The sequence below is a fragment of the Triticum urartu genome, chromosome 7 (genome assembly GCF_003073215.2).
Source record: "Triticum urartu cultivar G1812 chromosome 7, Tu2.1, whole genome shotgun sequence".
Lineage (NCBI taxonomy): Eukaryota > Viridiplantae > Streptophyta > Magnoliopsida > Poales > Poaceae > Triticum > Triticum urartu.
In genome coordinates, this window is record NC_053028.1 from 537645591 (window position 1) to 537659599 (window position 14009).

Below are 14009 nucleotides of genomic sequence, written 5' to 3' on the forward strand. Positions count from 1 at the left end.
CCACCACTTCCGCATAGCACCACCATATACCACATACACCACCATCGCTTACCACTTCCAACTCCGACAATTTTGGTCCAATTTTGTTTTGAGAATTTGAGTTGCGGTACCGTGTCTTACTTGTGTTTCGGCTATTTAGGTACGGTTCGACATCAACATCACCGCCGCTCATCTTCGCCATGGATGCGTCATCAACAACGACCACCTCGACGACATCTCGATATTCGTCACACTCATTCGATCACCATCATCCGTTCTTGCGTACAGATGAGGACCAAAGAAACGGTAACCTCGTCTTGGTATCATGACATATCACTCTTGCCATTACATTGATAGCCATCATAGCCTTACTCCTTTGCGTTGCTTACCCATCGAGACTAGCCATTGAGTATTGCCGGCAACAAGACTTGTGCACATTAGTGATCATACTTCCCATAGCATACATACATCATTGTTGCATATCTTGGTATCATCTCTTGTGTCACAAGATTGTCATCGCATAAACAATTGCTATCTTGGTTCATCAAGCATTGCATGAGAAAAGAGCTCAAACATCAAAGAGCCAAACAAGCTTTTAAGCAAAATGGAAAGATAAGTAAAGAGTTTTTAAGCAAGAACGATAGCATCATACAACATTAAGATTGTCACATTAGATCATCTTGGATCATATCATCGAAACACCTTGCATAGAGCATATTTGGGATAGAAGTCGTTGCATTTTTGCTTAGTAGGTTGTGCACAAGTCTTTGTATCCGCCTATTGTGCAATCGTGCTAGCGTCTCTCTAGCGTTGTGCAACAAAGGCATTTTTGTGGATCCCACATTTTGGCCCATCCTTGGTTGCACGACCCCACTTATCTTTTTGCGTGTGTATTTCCGTGTACCTTATATTGCTTGGTCTACTTGTTGCATTGCAATCTTGCGAATCTTTTTCAACATTATTGAAGCTCACTTACAATTGCATTAAATTTTATGCCACCATTCTAACCAAGCTCCACCATAAGCTTTTACTTGTGTAGGTGTGAGAAACCGGCAAGAATTGGTACCAATTGTGCTATTTCCTTGTCCACATTGGAGTGATCATTGATCCACTTTCAACTTCGGTCAAGGTACATTTGGTATTCGTTCTTCTCTTTCTACCACTCACATCTTTTCCTTGGAATGATGGATAGGCTAAGTACCTCTACCAACCCACTATTCATTGAGCACGACGACGACATGAACTCCTACGTCACCAAGAGCCACCTCTTTGGTGCACAACATTCTTTGCATTAAGAGCAACAAGCAATGAGTGCACGCATCGGCAACCTCGCCGCCGACTTGCGACTATCCGAGCAACGTACAAGGGACTACTTCAGCCACAAGCTCGACGATCACTAGCAAGAGAACGACGCAAAAATGGACGAGATTCGCGCTTTGTTGCTCAACCGCTCTTCTTCCACTTCGTCTTCATCAAGAAGGACTCACTCAAGTCGACACTCCGACTTCACCCTCTCCAGCTCAAGTACACCGACATCCAACACTCTTTGACGTGTCGCACGCAATGATCGTCAAGCAAGCCTCAATCCTCTACGCAACACCGACTCTCAAGAGCACCGACAACGTCAAACCCAAGAGGCTTTTGCGCTAGCACGAGAATGGCAAAGACAACGCCAACATGAAGAGGAAGAGCGCGCGCGTCTACACCAAGATGCACAAGATGCCGAGGCACAACGCCAAGAACAACAACTCCGTGAAGATCAAGCACTTGCGGCGCAACAAGCCCTCCAAGATTCAAGTCGGGCCGTAGCCAACCGAGGCCGACAAGCTCGTGAACATGAAGAAGCACTTCGCGAATAAATTCAAGAACGAAGATTTCAAGCTCGTGTGCATCGTCAAGTTCCTCAAGTTCCTCCTCCAGCTCGACAAGCTCCTCCACAAGCTCGCCAAGAACATCAAGTTCATCAAGAGCATGACGACAATGGAAATCCTCCACGACAAGAGCAACATGAGGTTCACAACCCTCCCCACCAAGAGCAACACGAGCTTGACAATCATCGACGGCATGAGCATCATCATCCTCGACCCCAACACAATGAAGAGAAATGCTACGGCAAGCTCAAGTTCACAATGCCCAAGTTCAGCGGAAGAAATGATCCCAAAGAGTACCTTTCATGGGCATTGAAGGTCGACAAAATCTTCTGTTTGCACAACTATGAAGAAGAGAAGAAGATCGCAATGGCATCCCTTGAGTTCCAAGAATATGTCCTCATTTGGTGGGAACAAGTTATCGAGCGCCGAGAGGCAAGAGGTGAAACACCCATCACTACTTGGGCACAAATGAAGGATGTCATGAGAGCACGCTTCGTGCCTACCTACTACAACTGCGACCTCTTCAAGAAACTCCAACTACTCAAGCAAGGAACCAAGAGCATTGAAGAATACTACAAGGAGATGGAGATTGCCATGATTAGAGCCAACGTCACGGAAGATGATGAGCAAACTATGGCACGTTTCTTGAATGGACTCAACCATCCTATCAAGAAGATCGCCGACTTCCAACCATACTCGAACCTCATCGAGCTAGTGCATCAAGCTACCAAAGCGGAATGTCAAGTGCAAGACGATTTCAAGTATGCCAAGTTCTCATACAAGTCCTACGGCTTCTCCAACACCCATGCTTCAACGACTCCAACACCGTCTACCAAGCCTTCTACAAGCAACGTCGACAAGTCGAGTACCAAGAAAGCTTCGTCAACTCCAAGTCATCCTCCTACTACAAGCAACTTCAAGCCGAGAGCTTCATCATCATCCACTCCAACCGATGAGACCGTCAAGACGAGTTCCTTCAGATGTTTCACATGCAGAGGCCGAGGCCACAAGTCCTATGAATGCACCAACAAGCGGACCATGATACTCAATGACGACGGCACCTACGACTCGATGAGTGAAGGAGAAATGGACGCTCTTGAGCAACTCGCCATGCACCGGAAAGTGAACGATGAAGAGGAACAAGTCTTTTGCGATGAAGATTCAAGTCCCGCTCTTGTTGTCTTCAAGGTCTTGACTCTCCAACATCACCAAGAAGAAGACCAACGATGCCACATCTTTCATACCAAGGCCGGCATCAATGGTCGATCCGTCAAGGTCATCATCGATGGAGGGAGTTGTCATAATCTCGCAAGTGAAGAACTTTGCTTCGAGCTCCAATTTACCAAGACGAAGCACCCACGCCCATACAAAGTGTAATGGCTTAGCGACTCCGGCACTATCCAAGTCAAGCATAGAGTACAAGTCTCCTTCAAAATTGGCGCCTATGAAGACACTTTGGAGTGTGACGTCGTTCCAATGACCGTTTGACACCTCCTCCTTGGACGCCCATGGCAATTTGATAGAGGAGTCATCCACAACGGCCGAACGAACCACTACATCTTCAAGATGAAGGGAAAGGAGTACATACTTCGCCCCATGTCTCCAAGCCAAGTGGTCGCCGACAAGCAAGCCACCCATCGTGGAGAGCATAGTGAGAGAGCGAGCCACCAAAAAGAGAGTGAGCGCCACAAGCCAAAATCGAGCGCCTCCACGATGAGCGACAAGAAGAACTTAGTTCTATTTGCCACCAAAAGTGAGATAAGAGGAGTGTGTGAGAACCCATCTAGTGTCCTACACTACGTCATTTTATGCAAGGACAATGAAACACAAACTAACATCTCTCACACTCTACCTTTAGTGTTATCTTCTCTTTTGCAGGAATTTCAAGATGTTTTCCCCAATGAGCTACCTCCGGGACTACCTCCACTACGAGGCATCGAGCACCGCATCGACCTCATCCCCGGAGCACCTCTTCCGAACAAAGCTCCCTACCGCGTCAACCCGGAAGAAACCAAAGAAATACAAAGGCAAGTAAAGCATCTCATAGACCATGGACATGTGCGTGAAAGTTTGAGCCCTTGTGCCATCCCGGTCATTCTTGTGCCAAAACGAGACGGTAGCTTTCGCATGTGCTCCGATTGTAGACCTATCAATGCTATCACCATTCGTTATAGGTATCCAATTCCACGCCTTGATGATATGCTTGATGAACTTAGCGGTGCCACTATCTTTTCAAAAATTGATCTTAGAGTGGTTACTATCAAATCCACATACAAGAGGGTGATGAATGGAAAACCGCTTTCAAAACCAAGTTTGGCTTGTATGAGTGGTTAGTCATGCCTATGGGTCTATCGGAAGCACCGGGTACTTTTATGCGTCTTATGAATCATGACTTTCGCCCTTACATTGGTGTGTTTGTTGTGGTCTACTTCCATGATATCCTTGTTTTTAGCAAGTCTCTCAAAGAGCATGTCACCCATGTCCGAACCGTTTTACAAACTCTTTGAAAAGAGCATCTCTATGCTAATATGGAGAAATGCATTTTTGGCGTTGATAAGCTTGTTTTCTTGGGTTTTGTTGTATCTTCTAAGGGTGTTCATGTAGATGAGTCCAAGATCAATGCTATTAAGACTTGGCCACAACCAACCAACTTGCAACAAGTGCGTAGCTTTCTTGGCCTTGCGGGTTTCTATCATCGCTTTGTGAAAGATTTTAGCACCATTGCTTCGCCTTTGCATGCTTTGAGCAAGAAGAATGCGCCTTTTGTTTGGGGACCATCCCAAGATACCGCTTTCAATGAGCTTAGAAATTTTCTTACTCATGCTCCCGTGTTTGCATTACCAAACTTTGATAAACCCTTTGAGATTCATTGTGATGCTAGCGGTAATGGCATAGGAGGGGTGTTAACACAAGAGAAGCGCCCCATAGCTCACTTTAGTGAGAAACTCTCCGGAGCGCAACTCAATTACCCCATCTATGACAAAGATCTATATGCTTTAGTCCGCGTTTTGCATGAATGGGAACACTATCTTCGCCCTCATGAATTTATCATTCATACCGATCATGAAACACTCAAATACCTTAAGGGCCAAACCAAGTTGAACAAGCGTCATGCTAAATGGAGTGAATTTATTGAGTCTTTTCCTTATGTCATCAAGTACATTAAAGGTAAGGAAAATATTGTGGTGGATGCCCTTTCCCGCATATGCATGCTTGTTACTCAACTTGAGTTGAATGTAATTGGCTTTGAGCACATAAAATACTTGTATGAGCATGATCCTACTTTTGCTACTACTTATGTCAAATGTTTGACGCGTACATCTTGGGAACGCTATTACATCAAAGATGAATATCTTATGAGAGCTAACAAGCTTTTCATCCCCGAGTCTTCTCTTCATTTGTTGCTTTTGCAGGAATCTCATGAAGGAGGCTTAATGGGACATTTTGGACGCGACAAGACTTTCGCTACGCTCTCCAAGAACTACTATTGGCCCAAGATGTTTCGCGACGTCAACCGCTTCACAAAACGATACTCTATATGTCGCAAAGCTAAGTCCAAAGCTCAATCCCATGGCCTTTACATGCCTCTCCCAATTCCATATCAACCATGGGAAGATATTAGCATGGATTTTGTACTTGGCTTGCCTAGGACTAGAAATGGAAAGGATTCGATATTTGTCATTGTGGACCGTTTCTCCAAGATGGCACATTTCATTTCTTGCAACAAGATAGACGATGCTTCACAAGTAGCCAATCTCTTTTGTAGGGAAATATTGCGTCTTCACAGCATTCCAAAGACGATTGTCTCGGACCGCGACGTCAAGTTCCTAAGCTACTTTTGGAAGACCCTATGCGCCAAGCTCGGAATCAAGCTACTCTTCTCCACGGCTTACCATCCTCAAACCGATGGCCAAACGGAGGTGACCAACCGCACACTCTCCGCTCTACTTTGAGTACTCATCAAGAAGAACAGCAAGGAGTGGGAGGAATGTCTACCTATCACCGAGTTCGCCTACAATCGAGCAAAACACTCAACAACCGGCAAGTCCCCCTTCGAGGTCGTCTACGGATTCAACCTATTGTCACCATTGGACATTCTTCCTCTACCACTACAAGAGCACATCAATTTGGACGCAAGTGCACGCGTGAACCATCTCAAGAAGGTGCATGAAGATACAAGGCAAACCATCGAGTGCCAAGTACAACGACTTGCGACCAAGCGCAACATCAACAAGCACCCCATGGTATTCAACATTAGAGATCTTGTGTGGCTACACCTTCGCAAGGAACGCTTCCCAAACGAACGCAAGTCCAAACTTCGACCACGAGCGGATGGACCCTTCAAGGTGCTTGAACGCTACAACAACAACGCCTACAAGATCGACCTCCCACGCGACAAGTACTCCGTGAGCGACATCTTCAACGTCAAAGATCTCTCGCCCTACCATGGTGATGAGGATTTCAATCTAAGGTCGGATCTTCCCCAAGGGAGGGGAGATGATGCGGAGCATCCCACGATCATCCCCATGGACGCACCTACACCTCCAACGACACCACTTGGACCAATGACAAGAGCCCGAGCCAAGGCTATCGAAGATAAGGTGAACTCACTCCTCTCCGAACTTCCACTTTCTATGCATGAGACATGGCTACTACCTAAGTCCGAGTTGTTGTGCATGATTAGGTACCAAGAGGACCCTCCCGAAGATGCACATGAAGATGTACAAGTCCCCAAGTTCACGGATGAAGAGAACCAACGGAAGGAGTCAAGTACACCTCCCAGGCCCCGGACATCCGGCCACGACCCCGGACGTCCGACCCCTGGAGCTTCTCCCACCACAGCCGCTCAGCCGCTAGAAACTACAGGCCCCAGACATCCGGCCCTTCCCGAGCCCTCGAATATCCGGGCCCCAGCCCAGAAATCCGGACCCCTCCGAACCCGAGAGCAACAAACCAGCCGCTCCAGCTCGGACATCCGACCTTCCCAGCCCGGACATCCGGCCTCGCGTGAAAGCCCGGACATCCGGCCCGACGCCCGGACGTCCGACCTCCCCTGTCTGCGCACAGTGAAGGTCCGAGGCCCGTGTACCCCTTCTACCCCCTAGACTATATATACTCCTCCTTGTCCTACTTTCTAGGGTTAGCAAAGGATTAGCTCATATTTCGTGTGAGACCTTTGCTCATCCACTTGGTTACCTTCTCCTCGGAGATTGCGCCTCCTACAGAGAAGATCCCCCAAGCGGATTCAAGACCCCTTTACGGGAAGAACCTCAAGACCTCCTTTCGAAGAAGACCGGCTACCATTGTACCGACCGTTGTTGACTTTGGATCTTGTATCTCCCTTTGTGTTCATGGATCTAGCGCATGTGTGATCATTCTTGTTGGTTTGAGTGTTCTCTTGTGTTCCCCTCGTGATTTTCCCCTCGTGTTCTTCGTGTTCATCGCGGAATCCGCTCCTGTCGTGAAAGATCGGCCGATTAGGGTTCTACCCTACATCACCCGTGCTAGAAATGGAGGACATGGCTTAAAGGAACGGTTGGGCAGCGACAAACACAAGGGTGGGCGGCGGTTGAGGGGAGGGTGAGATGATCCGTGGCAACACCCGTAAGTCGCGAGGAGGGGAGGGGATGGGGGCATGCGACTCGGGCGGGGCGGGTGGAGGAATATAAAGAGGATGATGATGATGAGTGGAACAGAAGAAAAAGGTTAAAGGAGAAACAAAGTGATGTGACCATTCATTTATGATCCAACAACTGATGCCAAAACAAATTGAGACATGTTGCATCAGTGATCCTCTTCTTTTACAACATATATGCCCTCTAAGGGCATCTCCAACACCGTGCCTTAAAATGGACCCACTATCCACGTACATGGATATAGGAGAAGGCCACCCAACCCAACCCATCAACGCCCGGTCACATTGCAAGTGAAAATTGAACAAAAGCGGACAAAAGTCATGAGAACCGGACGAATTTAAAGCAGACACGCCGTTTTTCATTAATATTTGGATTGTTTTATGTACCACACAAGTAAAACTAGCCCAGTCTACGCTTCGCTGGACTTGGGCATCCAGCTCCCACGTTCTATGCTCCTCGTCGGATATGGGCACATCCGTGTCCCACGTCCTACTCTTCCACATCGTCCGGCGGTTGGCTGTCGGAAGTCGTCATCCTTCGCTGGTGGAGGTGAGGTCGACGATCAAGCCGGACGGAACCATCTCCCAGTCGTTGTGGCCTAGTGTGAATGGCGATATGAATGACGCGCAAATGTTGACGGTGGCATTGTATTAGTCTAATAGCGCCTGCCCCGCCAAGACGTGGCGCCACCACCGAGCGCACTGGGCGGCATGGTCGCTGCACACTAACTCGAAGAGCACCCATTGTGGCTCAACGAAGCTCAGGTTCTTTGCGGCCATGGTCGTGACAGGGAGCTTGTTGGCCTGCTCGCCGGCGATCTACTGCTTCGCTAGCCGATGACGCACAAGGAGGTTGAGGTTGTATCTCTGCTCCTCCTACAACATCCAGAACTACGACACCGGCGTCGGTGCTTGCTACTGTTCCACCTCTGCCATGAGGGCGTTGTAGTGCTCCCGCGCCATAATCAAGTCGGCGACTGGCGCGGCGATGGGCCATGGCTAATTCATGGGTAAAATACATAAGTGCTTCAGAATTTGATCAATCTACTATGTGGCAGATCCTATTTGTCGCGCAACACGGCAAATACCACGCAAATACGCACCTCAGGAAACGCAACTATGCAATATGGGTCGGCCCATTTAGCAAGGGTTTTTTCTCTTGCCGGTTTTGGGTAAGTTCTAGAATCGTTGCTGAACTGATTTTTTTCCTATATTTCTTATCTTGGTTTTCTTTCATTTTTATTTTTATTTTCTATTTTTCATAACTTTTTCCTTTTTTTTCAAATCCACGAGCATGTTTTGAAACTTGTGAACATTTCAGAAAATCACGGATAACTTATAAGTGTGTAAACCTTTTGCATGAACTTTTATGAAAGTATCAAACAATTTCTAAAAACCGTGAGCTTTTTTCGAAGTCATGAACAATTTTCAAATCTGCCAAAAAATGAAATCCATAAAGTTTTTCAAATTCATGTACTTTTTAAAAATTGGGAACATTTTTAAGATTCATGAATATTTTTTGAAATCTGGGGAACATTTTATAAATTCATAAAAAATTGTATGGGGTTTGGGCCTTGGGCCCTTGCTCGTCCAGCCTTGGATCCACGCGATATGTGTGTGAGATGGTTTAAGAGGTCACATTCCAATAATCCATACTAATTTGCTTTGTTAAGATGTCACACTCAGTGAGAGTACCATGCATGTGCCTTCATTATCGTAACTGGAAAGGACTTTGACATCCTGTACGCCGAGTCAATACCGTATGTTCGTGTAAGGTGGAATTCTACGCGTAAGAGTGGCCTAACAAAAAGAAATGCTGGAAAGTGGCCTCACAAATTAATGCCCGAAGAAATGTGCCGACAACCCACGAGGGAGACGGAAATTCTCGCTTGGCGGTGTCATCTATTGTAATCTGGTCTGAAGTTTCCGCATCTAAACGGATATCATCTGTGTGATGTCGTAGTCGCCTCGGTGTACTGTATTCAACTTCGGTGCATGGAAATCTCTCTAGCGTTAAGCCTCAGGCTCAGAAGCAGAGCCGCTGCCATGAGAGCTTGAGTAGCATTTTTTAAATACATGGTCAAATTATTTCTTGCACATTTTTTTGTATACATGACAAAACATTTTTATCTATATAAGTTTAACAATTTTCAAATGCGTGTTTAACATTTTTCAATTATGTATGTAAAGTGATTCTATTATACATATAAGTAGAATATTATGAAATATAAGCAAAGTAAAAAAGGAAAATACAAGGAAAGAAAGAATAAAACGCCGAATGCCCGTGGTCCCTGCTGGGCCACCCCATTATGGGCACTGGTTGACACAAGCGCTCGCTTCGTCTCGCGTGAAGTAAGACATATCAGTGGGCAGTTCCTATATGACGCGTAGGTCGCTGCGGAGCGAAGCGACCTGACACATAACCCCCCCCCCCCCCCCCCCCCCCCCCCCCCCCCCCCCCCCCCCCACACACACACACACACGCCCCATTGCAAATACCACGCAAATGCACACCTCAAGGCACGCAATGATGCAATCTGGGTCGGCCCATTAGTGGTTTTTGTCTCTTACTGGTTTTGAGAAGGTTCTAGAATTGTTGATGAACTGATTTTTTCAAACAAAAAAATCTTGGTTCTCAATTGTTCTCTATTTTTTTATTTTTTATTTACGTAAAAAAATCAAATCGACAAACACTTTCTCAAACTCGTGAATTTTTTTGAAACTCATGAATAGTTTTAAAATTTGTGAACCTTTTGCGTTAAGTTTTATGATGAAAATCTCAAACAATTTTTAAATTGTTCCAAATTGATGATTTCTTTAAATCTGTGTACTCTTTTCCATTTCATGAACAATTTTTAAATCTCCCAACAATTTTTCAAATGCATAAACTGTTTCAAATTCATATACTTTTTAGAAATTAGGAACATTTTGCAAAATTGTGAACATTTTTAATATTCCTGATTTATTTTTATTTTTTTAAATCAAGGGAGCATTTCATAAATTCGTAAAAAAATTGTATGGGTTTGGGCCATGGGCCCTTGCTCGTACCACCTAGGATCCACATGATACATGTGTGAGATGGTTTAAGAGGTCACACTCCAATACTCCATGCTAAAATTTGTTTTTTTAAGAAAAGGCCATCATAGCTAGCTTTATTAAATTATGAAACACTTACATCATTTGCAAGAAATACAATTAAGCAACTAGGGGGTTCATCACCCCAAACACAAGAAATATTATTATGAAAACTAAAGCTAGCTAGCTCATGGGCCACACCATTGGCATCTCTGGGACAATGTTTGAAATCAGCGGTTCCAATTTGAACTGGCGTATCTACACAATCTGCATATATCGCTGCTGCCGAGTCCCACCATTGTATTTGACCTTTGCAAAAATTTACGACTTCAATTGAATCGGATTATGCCTGGACCTTATTAGTTCCAATATAATTTGCAAGATGTAGTCCATCCCTCATGGCTAAAGCTTCCATTGTTGTTGCATTTGCTGCATATGGGTAATAGACGCACTTGGCTGCAATGAATGATCCATTCACATCTCTAATGATAGTGGCCGTCACTCCTGTGCCCAAATCAACATAAAAATATGCGTCAACATTTAGCTTCACATAGCCAAGATTCGTTTTGGACCATTTAGGGGTACTACTTTGGATGTTTTGTCGGTTTAGATTTGCATTATTTGTGGTTATTACCAAAACTGAAACAGGCCAATGGCCAAACAGGGGCACCCTCTCTGAATGTGTAGTTTGCCTCCTCAACCACCAAAGGTACCAGCAGACTACCGCAACTATTGCTTCAACCTCCACTGATTCTGTGCCATGCATCAAGGCAGAAGGAGATCTGAAAATATGTTCAAGGACAGCCGACCCCGAAAGGTCAATAACAAGAGCTTCTTGAATTAGGTTCACAAGCCCTAGTTTTTCCCAAAGATAAAACAACCTTGTCACAAGTGAACAGGAGGTGTCTGACATCTTCAGCTCCTTGTTTTGCAAATGGGACAATGACCTTCATGGCCAATATGGTGATTGGTTAGGATGCTTTTTAATGGAAGGATTCCGCGAAGAGCCCTCCAACAGAAAATCTGAACTTTCTTGGGAATCTTCAATTCCCACAGCTTTTTCCAAACTGGATTATTAGTAGATGGTCCAGGAGCAGCCATAGATATTGATCTACCTCCGAATTGGTGGTTCCATTCTAAATGGTAGGCCGTGCAGACGGAGAAGATTCCATTTCGTGTTGAATTCCATGCAACGAAATCACCAACACCTATGTTTAGTGGGATTAGCATAATCCTACATGCATCAATGAAACCAAAGGTAGCAGTAACCAACTCCCCATCCCATCCGCCAGTAATGGGGTTAATGAGTTCACTAACCTTTGTTAATAGTTGATGACCTCATCGAGTGATAATCATCCTGCTAGGACTAGATGGGACCCAAGGGTCCGTCCAAATATTAACACTCTCACCGTTTCCAATTCGCCAAATGTAGCCTCGTTTGGATGTTTGGATGCCGGCAACAAAGCTTTGCCACGTGAAGGAGGATCCATTCTTTGGTCCTGCTTTGAGATCTCACAATGTGGGTAATATTTTGCTTTCAAAATCTAGGCACAAATAGAATCTGGTATTCGATAAGTCGCCAAACTTTTTTTTGCAAGCATCGCTAGGTTGAAACTATGCAGATCACGAAATCCCATCCCACCAATATTTTTTGGAACACATAGCTTCCACCATGCATACAAATGTATTCTTTTATTTTCTTCACCGTCACCCCACCAACATCCTGCAATAAGGACCATAATATACTTGCATAGCCCCTTGGGTAATTTGAAGACTGACATAGCATATACAGTGATAGATTGTGCAACAACTTTCAACAAAATTCCCTTTCCACCAATCGAGAGGTGTTTCTCATTCCATCCATTAATCTTTTCTCGAATTCGGTCGAGAAAGTGCTTAAAGCAATCACTACGGTCAGCTCCAAATAAGGCAGCAAGACCTAGATAACGATTAGATAAAGCTTCTTTATTTATATGGAGCTCATTACATATTTAAGTTCTAGCAACATTAATAGTATTGGGACTAAAGAATATACTAGATTTTGCTCTACTCACCAACTGACCAGAGTTTGCACAATATGTATCAAGTACTTGTTGCAAGGAAGCTGCATTTAACAAATGTGCCTTCTTGAGAATTAAAGAATCATCGGCAAAAAGTAGATGTGACACCAATGGTGCATTTCTGCACACTCTAATCCCATCAATGCCTCCAGCTTCTTCCTCATGCATCAATGGACTTGACAATCCTTCTGCACACAGTAAAAAGAGGTAAGGGGAGAGAGGGTCCCCTTGCCTAATACATCTCGTAGGTGTAAAACTTTTTGTTTCCTGAGAATTATGTCTGATTGTGTACTTAACAGAGCTCACACAATTCATAACTAAATTGACCCACTGTTCATGGAAACCAAGCTTGATCATCATATTCCTTAAGAACACCCATTCAACCATGTCATAGGCCTTATGCATATCCAGTTTCACAACACACAAACCGGTCTGACCTTCCTTTTTATTTTTTATTTTATGCACACACTCATAAGCGACAAGCACATTATCTGTGATAAGTCTGCCCGGGACAAAAGCACTCTGATATGGTGAAGTAATCTTTGGAAGAATAATTTTCAGAGGGGCAGCAAGTATTTTTTAGATGATCTTATATATTACATTGCATAAGCTAATGGGGCTGTACCGAGTAATGAGTTCAGGAGATTCATTTTTTGGGATCAGGGAGAGTACCATGCTAAAATTTGTTGTTGAGACGTCACACTCAGTGAGAGTACCATGCATGTGCCTTCGCCCTTCATTATCGTAACTGGAAAAAAACTTTGACATCCTGTATGACCGGTCAATACCGTATGCTCGTGTAAGGTGGAATTCTACGCTTACGAGTGACCTAACAAACAAAAAATGCTGGAAAGTGGCCTAACAAATTAATACCCGAAGAGAGTGTGCCGACAACCCACGAGGGAAATTCGGGCTTGACGATCTCGTCCAGTGTACAATATAGAGGATGCTTGGATATGTTTTAGTCTCATGATTAAAAATAATGGAATTAAAATTTGCTAGCCTCATTCATGCTTAGATCCAAATATTAAAAAGACTAAAATCAAGTTAATAAGCATTTATTATCCTCCAAACCACCAATCCAGAACTCGCCTGTGTTAAAGAAGAGGAGTTAAATGAGGAGGGAGAGGACTAATTAATATTTTAATAGGAGTACCCCTGACTAAAATATTTTAGTCTTTAAGACTAATTTTAGCCTCTTTTTAGTCAGAGGTGCTTGGAATTTTAGTCTCTTAAAAAGATTATTTTTAGTCAGACTAAAATAATCCCTTGATACAAGCACCCTCGTAGTCTGAAGGTTCCGCGTCTGAACGGATATGTGATGTCGTAGTCGCCTCGGTGTACTGTCATCAACTTCGATCGGAGCATGGAAATCTCTCGAGCGTTTAA